The sequence below is a fragment of the Epinephelus lanceolatus genome, chromosome 10, assembly GCF_041903045.1.
Source record: "Epinephelus lanceolatus isolate andai-2023 chromosome 10, ASM4190304v1, whole genome shotgun sequence".
NCBI classification, from domain to species: Eukaryota; Metazoa; Chordata; class Actinopteri; order Perciformes; family Serranidae; genus Epinephelus; species Epinephelus lanceolatus.
In genome coordinates this window covers 45,580,142-45,596,136 of record NC_135743.1, presented here as the reverse complement: position 1 = coordinate 45,596,136, position 15,995 = coordinate 45,580,142, and the positions used below count along the sequence as shown (strand labels likewise).

The 15,995-nt window shown below is 43.0% G+C and overlaps 1 long non-coding RNA gene across 1 annotated transcript; it reads right to left on the bottom strand.

Annotated features, from left to right (window-relative positions):
• Window positions 1–14,248: 14,248 nt before the first annotated feature.
• Window positions 14,249–15,699, bottom strand: LOC117264330 (uncharacterized). The gene is made up of 2 exons (XR_004502285.2): window positions 15,384–15,699; window positions 14,249–14,389 (listed from the first exon to the last, which is right to left on the bottom strand). It is a non-coding gene; the product is annotated as an uncharacterized LOC117264330 (long non-coding RNA).
• Between the last annotated feature and the right edge of the window lie 296 nt (window positions 15,700–15,995).

Here is a 15,995-nt window from a genome sequence, read left to right as displayed (position 1 = left end):
ACTGTGACGTCGGCTGCCTATAACTCCGTTTATCTCCGTTTATCTCAGTTTACATGCAAACGCGCAACCGGAGTTTTCCAAAATCTCCACTCTGGCCGGAGTTTTTAGAAAGACTCGTTTTCAGAGGAGAAATCTCCGTTTGCGTGTAAACGAAGGGCACAAACGAAGGAAGATGTCTCCGTTTATCAAAATCACCGTGTACGTGTAAACGGCCTCTATATCTACCCCTGGTTCTCACCCACTCATCGCCAGAATGTTGTTCAACCCTCTGTGGTAGTTCTCTCAGGCCAGACTTTAAAAAAAACAATTTATTGCTTGTGATTCCCTGTGTTGTTTCTGCCTTTTTGTTAATCCTGATTCTCCGTATGTTCCAGGACCAGTACGCATCTGTCTCTCCGTTCTCCAACCAACCTGCCAGCCATCCTGCGAAGCAGCGTTGGTAGGGACCTCGGCCCCTCGCCGTCGTCCCCCAGCTCACAATCAATCAATCAATCACTCACTATCACAAATCACAATTTGCCTCACAGGGATTTACAGCATACAACATCCCTCTGTCCTCAGGACCCAATGATACAGAAAGGGAGACAGAGAGAGATGCAGGACAGACGATAATGACAGTAGCTTACAACAATTTTAATGAAAGTAATAATATTATAATTATAATTCTGGCAATTGTGGTACAATATGTTGAATTAATATCTGATTAATATCTAATATCTGAGAGAGAGAGAGAGAAAGAGAGATGTGTGTCTGTGTGTGCCATACTTCTACTGTTATTATACACATATGATTATTGTCACATATGTATAGTATCAGATATTAATATATACTTCCCACATGTTGTACCACAATAGCCAGAATCATAAGTCAAACTCAATTTTAAAAACTGTAAAGGGTTCTTATGAAGGTGGTGTGAGCGTATATTTTGAAAGTTGCAGACATAAGCCATGTGACCTAATGAAACTTTGACATGTGTGATGATCAAACAACACATCCATATTCATTTGAAATCATGTGACCTAGTGAAAGCTTGAGTGATGTGTACTGGCTGCTTTGAGGATCTAAGTGCAGCAGTCACACACAAATATATACTAAGACCTACAAATGTTGAATTAATATCTGATTGTATACATATGTGACACTAATCATATGTGTATAATAACAGTAGAAGTATGACACACCCAGACACACAGACATAGACGGCCGAGTTGGCGACATGCAGAGAGGGAGAGAAGGGAGAAAGAGGACAGAGGGGGGAGAAAGAGAGACAGAGAGAGAGGGGGGACAGGGAGTGGAGTGTGTGTGTGTGTGTGTGTGTGTGTGTGCGCGTAATTGTGTCGCCAAAAATTGCAAATTATGAGCTGCAGGTTGCTTTCAGGTTACATTATTTTTTTTCTCCATCTCTCTTTCTCTCTCTCTCTCTCTCTGTCTCTCTGTCTCTCTCTCTGTCTCTCTCTCCCTCCCTGTCGTTCTCTCTCATACATACACCCACAATGAATATTTGGTATGTATAGTCTGACTAGGAGTTAAAAATCAAAAAAAAAATTAATATTTTTATGGTTGTTTTTCAACAAAGACAAAAAAAAAGTCCTGAAGGGGAACAGTGTCTATTTTTATTGAAAAATAGAAACTGCCCCCAAAAATGATAATGCATCAAAATTGGTGTTGTTATTTATCATTCACATATCACAGACTGTGATAAATAAAATAAAAAAATCCATCCAACATTTATTATATAGTTAATCTTAATTCATCTTTTTTTTTTTTTATTTATTTATTAAAGTAACAGTTACTTCATGTAAATAAAATGGCAAATAAATTGTGAAAATCCTCAAAAGGAATGAATATTTGATATGCATAATCTGAGTACAAGTTGGTTAAAAGATTTAAGCAAAAAAATGTAGAGAAATATATTAATATTTAATATTTTTTAGTTGTTCACACCATGCCGAAGGGGATAGGTGTGATTTTTTATAAGGGGGCCCGCAGGGTTAAAAATGCAGGGTTCTTATGAAGGTGGTGTGAGCTTATATTTTGAAAGTTGTAGATAATGAAACTTTGACATGTGTGATGATCAAACAACACATCCATATTCATTTGAAATCATGTGACCTAGTGAAAGCTTGAGTGATGTGTACTGGCTGTTGTGAGGATCTAAGTGCAGCAAACAGACACAAATATATACTAAGACCTATAAATGTTGAATTAATATCTGATTGTATACATATGTGACACTAATCATATGTGTATAATAACAGTAGAAGTATGACACACACAGACACACAGACATAGACGGCCGAGTTCTCGACATGCAGAGAGGGAGAGAAGGGAGAAAGAGGACAGAGGGGGAGAGAGAGAGAGAGAGAGAGAGAGAGAGAGAGAGAGAGAGAGGGGTGACAGGGAGTGGAGTGTGTGTGTGTGTGTGTGTGTGTGTGTGTGCGTGCGTGTAATTGTATCACTAAAAATTGCAAATTATGAGCTGCAGGTTGCTTTAAGGTTACATTAATTTTTTTCTCCATGTCTCTCTCTCTCTCTCTCTCTCTCTCCCTCTCCCTGTCTTTCTCTCTACATACATACACCCACAATGAATATTTGGTATGTATTAGTTAAAAATCAAAAAAAAAATTAATATTTTTATGGTTGTTTTTCAACAAAGACAAAAAAAGTCCTGAAGGGGAACAGTGTCTATTTTTATTGAAAAATAGAAACTGCCCCCAAAAATGATAATGCATCAAAATTGGTGTTGTTATTTATCATTCACATATCACAGACTGTGATAAATAAAATAAAAAAATCCATCCAACATTTATTATATAGTTAATCTTAATTCATGTTTTTTTTTTCATTAAAGTAACAGTGACTTCATGTAAATAAAATGGCAAATAAATTGTGAAAATCCTCAAAAGGAATGAATATTTGATATGCATAATCTGAGTACAACTTGGTTAAAAGATTTAATCAAAAAAATGTAGAGAAATATATTAATATTTAATATTTTTTAGTTGTTCACACCATGCCGAAGGGGACAGGTGTGATTTTTTTCATAAGGGGGCCTGCAGGTTTAAAAATGCAGGGTTCTTATGAAGGTGGTGTGAGCGTATATTTTGAAAGTTGCAGACATAAGCCATGTGACCTAATGAAACTTTGACGTGTGATGATCAAACAACACATCCGTATTCATTTGAAATCATGTGACCTGGTGAAAGCTTGAGTGATGTGTACTGGCTGCTGTGATGATCTAAGTGCAGCAAACAGACAAAAATATATACTAGTTAATGTCAGTGGAGAAACTGAGCAGGACTACATGTATTCCAATTCTTAATGAGTTAAAAGACTTTAACCAGGACATCTTGTATTTACAGGTTTTTGGTATCATGCATTTCTTTCAAAGTTTTAGGAATGACTTTGGGAAATGTTATACTGTCATCTCTGTGTGACCACACACACACACAGACACACTTCATTCTGACACACAGGCTGTCAGAGTGAAGCTTTTGTTATGCTAATTAAGGACTGCATGCAGCTCACACAGACAGCAGAATGGGTTGAAAGTTTCTCAAACTAGTCCTTTTAGCTCCCAAACCGTGGGTCCCATCTTCAATCTGAAAGCATCACCAGATAGATAAACTTGTTCTGAACGCACAAATATAAAGCTTGTATGTCTATGGACTGAAAAATGTCACCTTAATCACAAGTTTACAGTGTGTTGACCCTCATCTTTTCTTCCAGAGATCATCATGAGGAGTTGTGTCCTGCACCTTCTAACGCTTCTAAAATCCAAACCATTCAAGTTATGACAAAGTCCTTCACAAGTAATGTTCAGCAGGGGTAGAGCTGTAACGTGTGCAAGTTTGAAGCAGTTATGATAAACGGTGTAGGAGCAAATAATTTTTGAGCGACAGAATTTGTGAAAAACGCCATCTTACATTCAAAGACCGACAGCGCACTTCCTGTTGGAGTTAGGTCAGGGGTTGCAGTGCGACATTTGTAGATCTTTATGAGACTAACGAGACAGTTTTGGTTTAGTCTTTCTAAGTGGTTCCTACCCGTCGCACAGGGCATTTTAGTGTGTCTAGGTGGCACAACAAATCGTCAGGAGGTTTTGGAGCACATCACCTGAAACACGCCATAACATCCAAACCATTCGAGGATTGAAAAAGTTACGCACAATAATTGATAAGGACACTTTGAACAATAATGTGTGCGAGTTTGAAGCCGATACGATAAACGGTGTAGGAGGAGATGTTTTTTAAAGGAATTTCTTTTATTGAGGAAAACTCTTACTTTGAAAGGAAATAGCTCACTTCCTGTTGGGTTTAGGTCAGAGGTGCGAGTACGTGATTTGTAGGTCTTGATGAGACGAACACGGCTGTTTCGGTTTGAGCTTCCTACGACGTTCCTACTGGCTGCAGCGGCCATTTTAGTGGTCTGAACTGTTAGGTGGCGCTAGAGAGCCCATTTTGGCACTTTTCAGATTAATTGTTTCATTTTATAAAATTTTTCGCCAGTCTGGACATGCGTGCCAATTTTGGTGAGTTTTGGAGCATGTTCAGGGGGTCAAATTCCAGTTTAAAGTCGCGGCGAATGAAAGAAAGAAACAATAATAATAATAATTAAAGCTGCAAGCAGCGTTTGGCGGGACCTCGCACTCGGGCCCGTTTCGGCCCCCAGCTTATGTCTTCACTGTGAATTATTTAGAAATATCAAACATGTTGCCACAAACATCAGAAAATCCTTACAGAGCTGAACGTTTTAATGTTTGAATGCTTTCTGTAGCTGTAGGTATGGATAAGTGATGGCACAATATGCAAATTAGATGAGTGAATTTATTCCCATCAGATTCCTCGTCCTTTATTTTGAGGAAGAGACAACAAAAACAACACAAAACAAAATAAATTTACTGTGTAAATATGTTCAACATTTTGAACATATTTACTGTGTAAATATGTTCAAAATGTTGTTTTACTGAGATGTATGAAATCCAATATGGCCGCCGCCTAGTGACGTCACAATATGCAAATTAGATAAGTTAATTTACTCCCATGACAAACTTTGGGTCATGATGAATATTTTTCTCATTTACAGTATGCCTTTATGTCTTACCACTTTCAAGCCACAGCCTTTTGAAATGTTGAAATGAAAATGGAATATTTTCCTCAATAAACTCTGGCACCTAAAGGGTTAAAATGGAGATTGTGCCCCTGTCATGTCTGCATGTAAGATTTAGACACACACACACATCATGTTTCTGTGAGTTTGTGTGTGACAGCGGTTGCCATGGTGATGAAGTAAGTGCACCTGGCAGAAGAGCAGAGAGAGAGAGTGACAGAACACAGAGAGACCTGTTTTAGTGGAGATTTAACTCCTCGAACAAGTTCTTCCCATTCCCAAACCGCTGGTCCAATCATCAAAATAATGTGATCATGAGAGAGATAAAGTTATACAGAAGATCTGTTTAGCAGCAGTTGAACTGGTATGTGTGCGTCTTTAAAGCCGACACAATAAACGGTGTAGGAGGAGATGTGTTTTTTTTTAAGAGCACGTTTGAGGGGAAATCTTACTTTGAAAGGGCAAATAGCTCACTTCCTGTTGGAATTAGGTCATGGGTGTCAACGCATGATTTGTAAGTCAAACACACCAGTTTTGGTTTGATCTTGATACGACATTCCTACGGGCTGCAGTGGCCAGTTTAGTGCACCTATGTGGCGCTAGAGAGCCCATTTTGGCACTGTAGGGGTTAATAATGTGTGTGTTCTGTTTTAAATGAAGTTTCTGCTGCTGTAATCTGTCCTTTAAAGATTGTGAGACACACAGACCAGAGAACCCTGTGGCTGTGTCTGTGTGTGCAGCCGTTGTCATGGCGATTAATGACTTGCCTGCACCTGGGGCAGACACAGACACGTCAGGAAAGCAGATCACCAAAGGCTGTTTATAAAGGGATTTAACTCCTCCAACAAATGCTTCGCATACCCAAACCGTTGGTCCAAGCAAGAAAATAAAGTGATTTTGAGAGACAGCCACGTCTTGTGAACGCGCGTGTCGCGTTTTATATTTCTCGAGTCAAAAATGTGGTCAGGGGAGCGAGTTTAAAATGTGTTGCACCCCAGCTGTTTCCAGAAATTTCTCCTCTGAGTTTACATGGGAGTGAATGAGAAAAAAATCAGCGCTCCCTTCGCTTTGGAGCCACTCAGCAAAAATATGTATGTGTGAGAGATTCCATGTCAACATATCTGTGAGCTGGACAAATTTTCCTACGTTTTGTGGTATAAATTGTGTGTGTACAGTGAAAATTGTGGCCATGGCAGCGAGTTAAAGACAAAAGTTTTAGACAATTTTTAGAGCCCTCTCCACTCTAGCTCACAGCATTCCGTGCAATACACACCCATTGTAAACTGAGAATTTCTCCACTTTTGCTCATGGTACTTTGAGAGGCACAGATGAAAAATGGTAAAAGATATGAAAAAGATGAAAACATGAGTGAATAGATGAGACCTGTGGCAACATTTGAGAGTTGGAATGGAGTCTGTAGCACAAAGTATGGAGACGCTGTAAATGCTAGAAAAAGCCCTAAGATTGGTCTCTTTCTCTCCCCTGCTGCCATTCATTTCCTATGGGACAGCTTTCGAAGATCGCCAGGACGTTTTTCTGACATCTCACCTTATGGAGCCCATAAAATCCAAACTAAGCGAGTAATGGAAAAGTTACGAATAACTTTTGATTAGAACGAGTTGATCTGTCATCTGTGCAAGTTTGAAGCCGATTGGATAAGCGGTGTATGAGAAGAAGATTTTTTAGGAAAGGCAGTTTTAAGGCAAAATCTTACTTTGAAAGGGCAAATAGCTCACTTCCTGTTGGATTTAGGTCAGGAGTGTCAGCGCGTGATTTTTAGGCCTTCATGAGACGAACACGCCACTTTTGGTTTCATGTTTCTTTTTTTTTTTTTCTTTTTTTTTTACTTGTCTGCATTGGTCTTCATAGCTTAGCGCCACTAAAGGGTGTAAGCTTCTTGTGAAGATTGATGCACTGTTAATCTTGCAGTCAAGTATTTTATATCCATAATGCGTGGTTGTGACCGTCACCCACCCTCCCTGGAGACTAGCTTATCAGCCTTTATTGGAAAAACTTCCTAATATGAGTCAGAGAGGGCCGTGATACACCAAAGTGTGTCAGGGGGAAAGTAAGGAAACAAGCAAGGGGGAGGGGGCAGGTGCTTAAGTCCTGAGTTATATAGTGATAGTGCATGCGGAGAAGAAGGAGGAAAAACAAACAAATAAACAAACAAACGAAAAAAAAAACGGGAGAAACAGACAGTGTAGCTGATGTATTGTGGCCTTGAGGTGGTTGTGCTCCATGCAGATTATCGAAAATAAACATATACATGTCTACTATACTGTACTGAAAAACAAAAACAAAAGAGAAGTCTATACTGAACACCAAAAATGTGAGAGTCTTGGTGGAGGGGGAAAGCCCAATTGCAGAGAAGAGTTGCCAGCGCGGTGTGGTAGGTTTGAGAAGCAAGTGGGCCCCTTTGGAGTGATCCCATCGGTTCTTTGCGATGCGTCACGGAGCTGAAGTATCGAACATGCATGTGTGTATTTGAACCCTCCCAATGTGTTTATGAAAACCATCACCAGGGTCCAGGGCCAGCCCTGCGGGGGAAGGGGGGCGGTATGGCACCCCAAGACCGCAGGAGCGCCCAGACCCCAAGACCAGGGAGCCGCAGAGGCTGCAGGACACCTCGCAGGCCCAAGGACCCAGGGCGGCGAAGGCCGGCACCCCCAGAGAGCCAGAGACACACCCCAGACAGGCGGGGCAGGAGGGCCCGCCCACCCACCGCCCGACGCGGACCGCCCCCACCCCCCTCCCCCAACCACCACCCGCCCCCGACCACCCACCCGCCCCCACCCCCATCCCCCACCCACGGACGCACCCAGGGACCACCCCCGACCCAATGACCCAATGAGGGAGAGAACCAGCACCGCACCGGACGGGCCCGCACCAGGCGCCGGCCACCAGCAGACGCCGGACCGGACAGTAATGAGAGCCCACCCAGGCCCGGGCGGACGAGGGAGGCAAGGAGGCGGTGATACTGCAAGGCATATGTCCCCGGCGCATCGGGAACCAGGGGACCGCAAAGGGCCACCCGCCCAAACCCCCCAGGACGGGCCCCCACCAACACACAGGAGAGAGCGGACCGCCACGAGCAGTCAATCCCCCATCGGGACCCCATAGCAGAGGGCCCATAAACCACAGCCGGTCAGGAGGCAGAACCCCAGCAGGAACCCACAGAACCCCCAGGGCGCCACCCGGCCCACCCGCCACAGGGCCACGGGACCCCCCAGACACCGGGAACCCAGCCAAACCACCATGATGTAAATGGGCTCCCTGGCTCCAACCCTCAGCCCAGGAGGGCCGGGCCTCACTAGCCACGCCATGCGTATCTACAGTGTGTGTAAACCCACCACCCCCCCCCCCCCCCCCTTACTATGATTCTCCGATCCCTGACGGAGAAACATTAACCCTACACCGTGAATGTGAATGTGAGTGCCCATAAGTGTGATGTGGTGCATTAAAATTGAGGGACATAGGAGACAGGTGGGGGCAAGGCTGATGGCTACAGCACACTGCTGTCCTGCAGCCCGTGCAGCCATAAGGCACCTGGAACCTGTTCCCATCTGTCCCCCAAGATGTAGGTGTATGTGGTGCTTTAAAATTGGAGAACAGATAAGGATGGGCTGGGGGGCAGCATGGAGGGCTACCGGACACCACTGTCCCATAGCCTGCCCCATTATGAAGCCCCCCAATCCATCCGTGGTCTGCACGGTCTGGTTTCATGTTTCTACGACATTCCTACAGGCCGTGGTGGCCATTTTTGTGTGCCTAGGTGGCGCTAGAGAGCCCATTTTGGCACTTTAGGGGTTAATGTCATGATTTTCTAAAATTTTTCACCGGTTCTGATGTGCGTGCCAATTTTGGTGAGTTTTTGAGCATGTTTAGGGGGTCAAATTCCAGTTCAAAGAGGCGGCGGGAGAAAGAATAAAGAATAATAATAATAAACGGAGCAAAAACAATAGGGTCCTCGCCTTTGGCGAGGACTGCTCTGTGAGCAGTCCTCTGCCTTAGGGCTCGGTCCCTAATAATAATAATAATAATAAACACAGCCTTCGGCGAGGACTGGTCTGTGAGAATAAACGCAGCAAAAAGTATAGGGGGGGTCCTCGCCTTTGGCGAGGACTGGTCTGTGAGTAGTCCACTACTGTTGGAGTCGGTCCACAATAAACGCACGCAGCAAAAACAAGAGGGTCCTCGCCTTTGGCGAGGACTGCTCTGTGAGCAGTCCTCTGCCTTAGGGCTCGGTCCCTAATTACAGCCCTCGCTCCCCCATGTAACCGTGGGGGCCTGAGGCACGTGGGGGTTGTGGCGCGACGCGAGAAGGGAGAAAACACCTGGCAGGAGCGAAAAAAACGCAATGTTTCGTTCATCCACCAGGTGGCGCTATGAGCGTAACCAGATGTGGCCAGGTACGGACCGTCATCACACATGTGAAGTTTCGAGCAAATCTGACAATGTCAATGTATAATAGGGCATTTCCTGTTTCCACAAGGGGGCGGCATGAGCGTAACCAGATGTGGGCAGGTGCGTTCAGGGGTGGACCCTCATCACACGTGAAATTTCGAGCAAATTGAACAATACATGAAGGATTTATATCAAGTTGATGTTCCGTGGCGAAGGATGAAAAGTCGCCACTGCTGCGGCCTGCAACATGACAGGACACGTGTGTCACTGTGGAGATTCATCAGCTTGATCGTCATGTGGCCACAAAATGGAGTTTACAGTAGATTACAGTAGGGTCCTACGGACAACTTCGTCGTCGCTCAGACCCTAATAAACAGCGCGATTTCAATAGGGTCCTCCGTGGACGACTTTGTCGTCGCTCGGGCCCTAATAATAATAATAAACAGCGCGATTACAATAGGGTCCTCACGGACGACTTAGTCGTCGCTCTGGCCCTAAAAATCCTTGCATTTCAATAGGGTCCTCGCACCGCTAGGTGCTCGGGCCCTAACAATAATTCCTTCAGTTTCAAGAGGGCTTTCGCCCGGCCTTCGGTCAGTGCTTGGGCCCTAATAATAATAAACAACGCGATCACAATAGGGTCTTATGCGGACGACTTTGTCGTCGCTCGGGCCCTAATAATAATAAACAGCGCGATTACAATAGGGTCCTCATGGACGACTTCATCATCGCTTGGGCCCTAATTAATCTACATTTAGCCTTTGCCGGCAGTTTTAAATTTGATTCAATGTCACCCGCTCTGGCCCCAAGGAATCCATTTGACTATGGTTGCTGGTGTTGCTGACTTCACATTTCTCAGAATAGAGCTGCCAATCACCAGAGTTTTCTCCTCAGCGGGTGTGTCGCTGAGTGTGGAAAAACGGTGAAGAGACTTGTGGTGAACCGTGGGCTTCAACTACACTTCTCTCGGACAGTTACCCAACCTCCTGGCTGCATGGGGGTCACCAGGGGACCGCTAGCGGAGGCTATGCTATGTGGCCCTGTGCCGGCTACAGGGGGCTGGCTAACTACCGCAGCTACAGAGTGATTTTCCATGGTGCGGAGCTGCGCTTCCAATTCACTAAGCCTCGCCTCCAATTCAGCAAATAAACTACATTTGTTAAATGTACCACTGTCGCTAGAGGAAGCAGAAGAATAGCTAAACATCTGGCACACAGAGCAAGAGAGAGAAGGAGAAGAAGCCATCACAACTGTTAAGCTAACGTAGCTAACAAGGCTAATAGCGTGTAAACAACAGCTAAGATTAGCAAGTTGTTGAAAGAAGAGGAGAGCTATGAGTGCTTAAACGGAACTAGTGTGGCTTAAAACGTGAAGTAGATGGTTAGCAGTTGAAGTGAGGAAAATCAGAAAACTAGATGGAAATCACACAACACACTTACCGTAGAACGCCAGCACGTCATAAGACGTATGCTACGCTAGTTAGAAAACAAATGTACCGAGTGCTATGGTGGCTCTATGGTGGATACTGTCGCTGTCGCCAACGATGCACTGCTGAAATTCTAAATTGCGGCCAAAACGGCCCTTCCAATGTTTTCAGCTAAATCGCCTGACATGTTGGCAAGCAAGGAGAGCATGGAGAAAATGACCGACAGTGGAGTGTAAATTCTGCGCCCTCCATGTTAGCAGATGGGACACTAAAAACTCAGAGTACAAGTCAAATAAAATTTCCCCAAACATGGTTTCTGTCATTGTAGGTAGTTCTTATCACACTGGTGTATGTTCAAGTGTTCATTTTCTCCAATTAGTTTGGTTTTAATTCATTATTTGATGCTATAAACACAGTCTTACCACCCAGGCTTTTATTTTGATACTTTCGGTAACCGGCAGTGTGTATTTGCATATTAGCTAAATATTTAGTTTCACCAAGTACATTTAATTAACATTTAGATTCGATTTAACATTTAGATTTACATTTAATATTTATATTTAGATTTAATATTTAGATTTAGATGTAACATTTAGATTTATATTTAACATTTAGTTTTAACATTTAGATTTAGATTTAACATTTAGGTTTAACATTCAATATTTAGTTTTAACTTTGACATTATATTTAACATATTTCAAATATTGCTGTAAATGTGGTAAAAAGTGACTTTAAAAAAATCACATCACTTTTTTAAATGTTTGAAGCTAAATGTGGCAAAATGTTGCTGTTAATTTCAGTGAGAGCCACTTTACAAATGGCACCCCATACTCTTCCCATCCCTGCACATTACACATTTGGCCTAATGTATCAATAACTGTAAATAATTTCCCACAATTAGTACCTTTACCCATAATGGTGTACATTTGACTGTGAATACTGTTTCGTACTTTTACCTAATCATTTGAATGCATGTCTTTTAGTGTATATTAACCTACTTTGGAGTTCATTTTGATACTCCCTTTGGTAAAAGAGTTAACTACTGTTACCGTTGGCAATACTAAAAATTCTGGCTTATTTAATGGGATGGGGATCGATTATGTGAAAACAAGCTTAAAATGCCTGATCAGATTAGCCTCACTGAGCAGGAAGAGAGAGATCTGGTGGGTGAGCTGCCACAGGTCAAACCTGCAAGACACCAAAGAACTTCACTCCATTCATTAAAATATTGCATCCAGATGTCTTCATACAAGCAATAGTTTCCAAATGAATTTTAAAAGGAGCTAAATCTGCCACAAGGTGTTTTTTTAGGGGAAAACAAAGCTGCCAGTGTAGTCTGAAAAACTGCTAAATCTGGCAACCAAATTGCTAAATTGGCATCACTGGTTTTACTAATGGAGTGCTCCCCAGAGCATGTCCCATGTGATGTCATAATGATGTCATACACCACTCCCATTCCCAGGGTGTCCAAGCAGAAAACTTGAGGTGCTCAATGGTTTGTAATTAGTGCTGACTTGAAGACTCCAGTTAAATGAGCTGCATAAGGGATCTCACTTCTGGTGTTTCCCATTTAGCAGTCATGCTGATCTGAAGCCAGCTGAAGTTCTCAAAGCACAGAAAGTGCTTACGCAAACAAATATCCTGATTTATAACAGTGCGCACACATGTCCCAAGCCTGTTTGCCTTTATAAATCACAATCAACTCGACATTTGGTGCAGGTGAACGAGTGTCTTGCCACACCCAAAGGTGACTAAATGGCCAGTGAAACGCCCTTAATATTCCAACAAGAAACAGCAGGAGGAAGATCATGGCAAACGCTGTGAGAATGGGTTAACCCTTAGATGCATAAGTGAGGTCAAAAATGACCCCAGGGGTTTTTTTCAATATCTATGGAATTAAAAGTTTTTATCATTTCATATTCCAGGTGTTCCTCATAAAACATGTTTTTGACATGAGGCCATTTGCATTAAAAAAAAAAATTATATACATTAAGAAATTGTTGTTTTTATATCGCTACCCCACTCTTCCATAAGTGGGGTCAAAAATGACCCCAAGCATTTCCTATGGAATATCAAGGGTTAGACCTAGGAATCTTTGATTCTTATCAACTGTGACTGTCAGGTATTCATTTACCGTCGCATTTACACATCTAATGCCCGCAGTCTCACCACCCAGGAGGATTTTTATACAGCACCATACAAGTATTATATTTGTTTTTAATCTTGGAATACATATGACATAATAAAATATGAACTTATTTTCCACATCCATGACTTTTGTGTGATAACGTATAGTATTGTCATCAAAATCAGCCTACTTTGTAGTTAGCTAACATTAGCTAACTAAGCTAGCTAGTGTTAGCTAACTACAATGTAGGTACTAGTTAGCTAACTACTATGTAATGTTAGTACTGTAATGTTAGCTAGCTAACACTACTGCATTTGTTGTGTAGAGATAAGCAGCCTTACTATATTTATAGCTTCCTTGTAATAAAATCTAGCCATTTGTGTGTGTGTGTGTACGCACACGCGTGTGCGTGTTAGCCTTTTATGCTATTGTGTGGTAACATTACTGCATTTGTTGTGTAGAGTTAAGCAGACTTACTATATTTATAGCTTCCTTGTAATAAAATCTAACCCGTTAGGTAGCCTATTATACTATTGATTATTCAATGATGTCATTAGTTGCTAAAATGATAAATGAACATGTCAAACAAAAAAAATCTCTTGACCAAAATATAATACAAATCATCTTTAACCAAAATGAAAGAAATTGCTTAAGTTTATCACAAACGCATTGATTCTAATTGAGGTCATTTGACCCCACTTATGGAAGAGTGTAGGTATTGGTAGGTCATGCATCTAAGGGTTAAAAAAGGAAAAAAAAAAAAAAAAAAAGTATGAAGTAGAAGTTCTTGGAGAAGTTGAAAAGAAAAAGTTGTTTGGTGGGCTCAATATGGGCATTACCAATGCTAAAAAGGCAAGCAGCATGGCTGCTGGTGGCAGATGCCGCAAATGCTGTGGCCTCAGAAGGTCGGACTGTTGCAGAGGGTAAGAAGAAATGGTCCAATATCAAGGCGGAGGCCAAAAAGCACATAGCCTTACACAGGCAGAGTGTGCACTCCACCGGTGGGGGAAAGGTGACACCGGAGCTCACACCCCTGGATGAGAAACTAGTGGAGATCATCGGCAAATCCCTCCTGAGTGGAGTGGTCACAGAGGCGGCTGACGTACTGCGCGACTCAAGTAATTTGAGTATCGCTTGAAATGTGTAAATCATGTGCACTGAAGTTGTATTAAAACACATTATCCAAAACAATTTACTTTATTCAAAATTTCTCTTGTAGTCCCTGGGTGTTCCAGTCAGGTTGGTGATGCAGCCCAGCAGAGTGTGGCCAGCGGCCTCAGCCATCCAGCAGCAGTGGACGTGTCCTCACCAATTCAGTCCTGCAGATCCAATGAGAAACCATACAGTCAAACGAGGTTGCCAGGGAGTTACGAGCAATAAGGCAGTATTGTCTTACAAACTGCACACTGTAACTGATGGTGAATAAATAGTTTGTTTCAATCAGTAGTCCATCTACTGGGTGAAGTTTCCTACTGCAGGAAGTCATTTAAATGGAATACATAAAGAAAGCAAACAGATAAATTTTTTAATTTTAATTTTTTTTAATCAGTAGCTCAATCCATAGGGACTTGGGTTGGGAACCGGAGGGTTGCCTGTTCAAGTCCCCGTCCGGACCAAAAATATGGAGCGTGGACTGGTAGCTGGAGAGGTGCCAGTTCACCTCCTGGGCACTGCCGAGGTGCCCCTGAGCAAGGCACCGAACCCCCCAGCTGCTCAGAGCGCCTGTCATGGGCAGCCCACTCTGACATCTCTCCGCTTAGTGCATGTATAGGTCCTGTTTGTGCATGTGTGTGTTCGGACCTGTGTGTAATTGACAGAGTGAAAAATTGAATTTCCCCTTGGGGATTAATAAAGTATATAAAGTTAAAAAAAATTAAAAAATTTGTCTGTTTGCTTTCTTTATGTATTCCATTTAAATGACTTCCTGCAGTAGGAAACTTCACCCAGTAGATCAGCGTTCCCAATTTGTTTGTATGATTCTCTCAGCGCTGGGTTTTTCCACACGTATCTCTATCATTTACCAAATTCATCCAGACTGTCACAGACTGAGGCAGGACCCAAGAGCAGCACAACACACCAGCAGTGTAATAGCAATAATTTTAATTCAAAGTCTTAGCGATAAGACAGCAGCAAAACATTAACAGTTTATGCAAAAGTTCTTCAGTCTTGAAAACTAAGCCAAGGCCGGGAAGCAAACCCACATCTCGCATGTGAAAGGCAACTATAATCCCACCCAACCAAAGGGCAGACTGGGTGTAGTGCAAGCAGGAGCAGGGTTTTAAACAGGAAGACAAGTGAGCCAGAAGCACTTACAGAGGGGATGTGTTGCAGGCTGGCAGCTCAGATGGCGACAGAACGGCAGGGGATTTCTCCCAGGAAAGCCGGAGTGGTAACGCCAAACAGCCACAGGCAGACGAGAACCAGGAGCACACAGGCTGAACTTGTAGTCAAAGGCAGAAGGCAGTTAGGTTTACCAGGGCAGAGACGAGGATGAGGCGAGCGGAGTCGAAACTGGGAGATCAAACCAAGGAAGAGCGCTGGAGAGTATTGCATGCTGTGAAGACAATCTGGCAATGAGTGAGAGGAACTGTGCTGTTAAAATACTGGCTGGCTGATGAGTGGTGATGAGCAGCAGCTGAGGACAGGTGCACAGGTGGAGGAGATTGGCGCTAATGAGGTGGTAAGACAGGAGGTGAGTGAGCCAGGGCAGCAGAGTGTGACAGACAAAACACCATGCACCCAAGGATTCATTAATTGATTTTAGTTCAAACAGTGGTAGTGTGGGCACATGAGAAAGTGCAATTCCCATTTGTGGTGATTAGTTTAAACAGAAAACTGAGAGACCTTTCGAGCTGACTGCTGGAGTTTCTCTTTCTGAAATCATTAAATGGGCAATGCGGTATGGACCATCACCTCCTAATTACC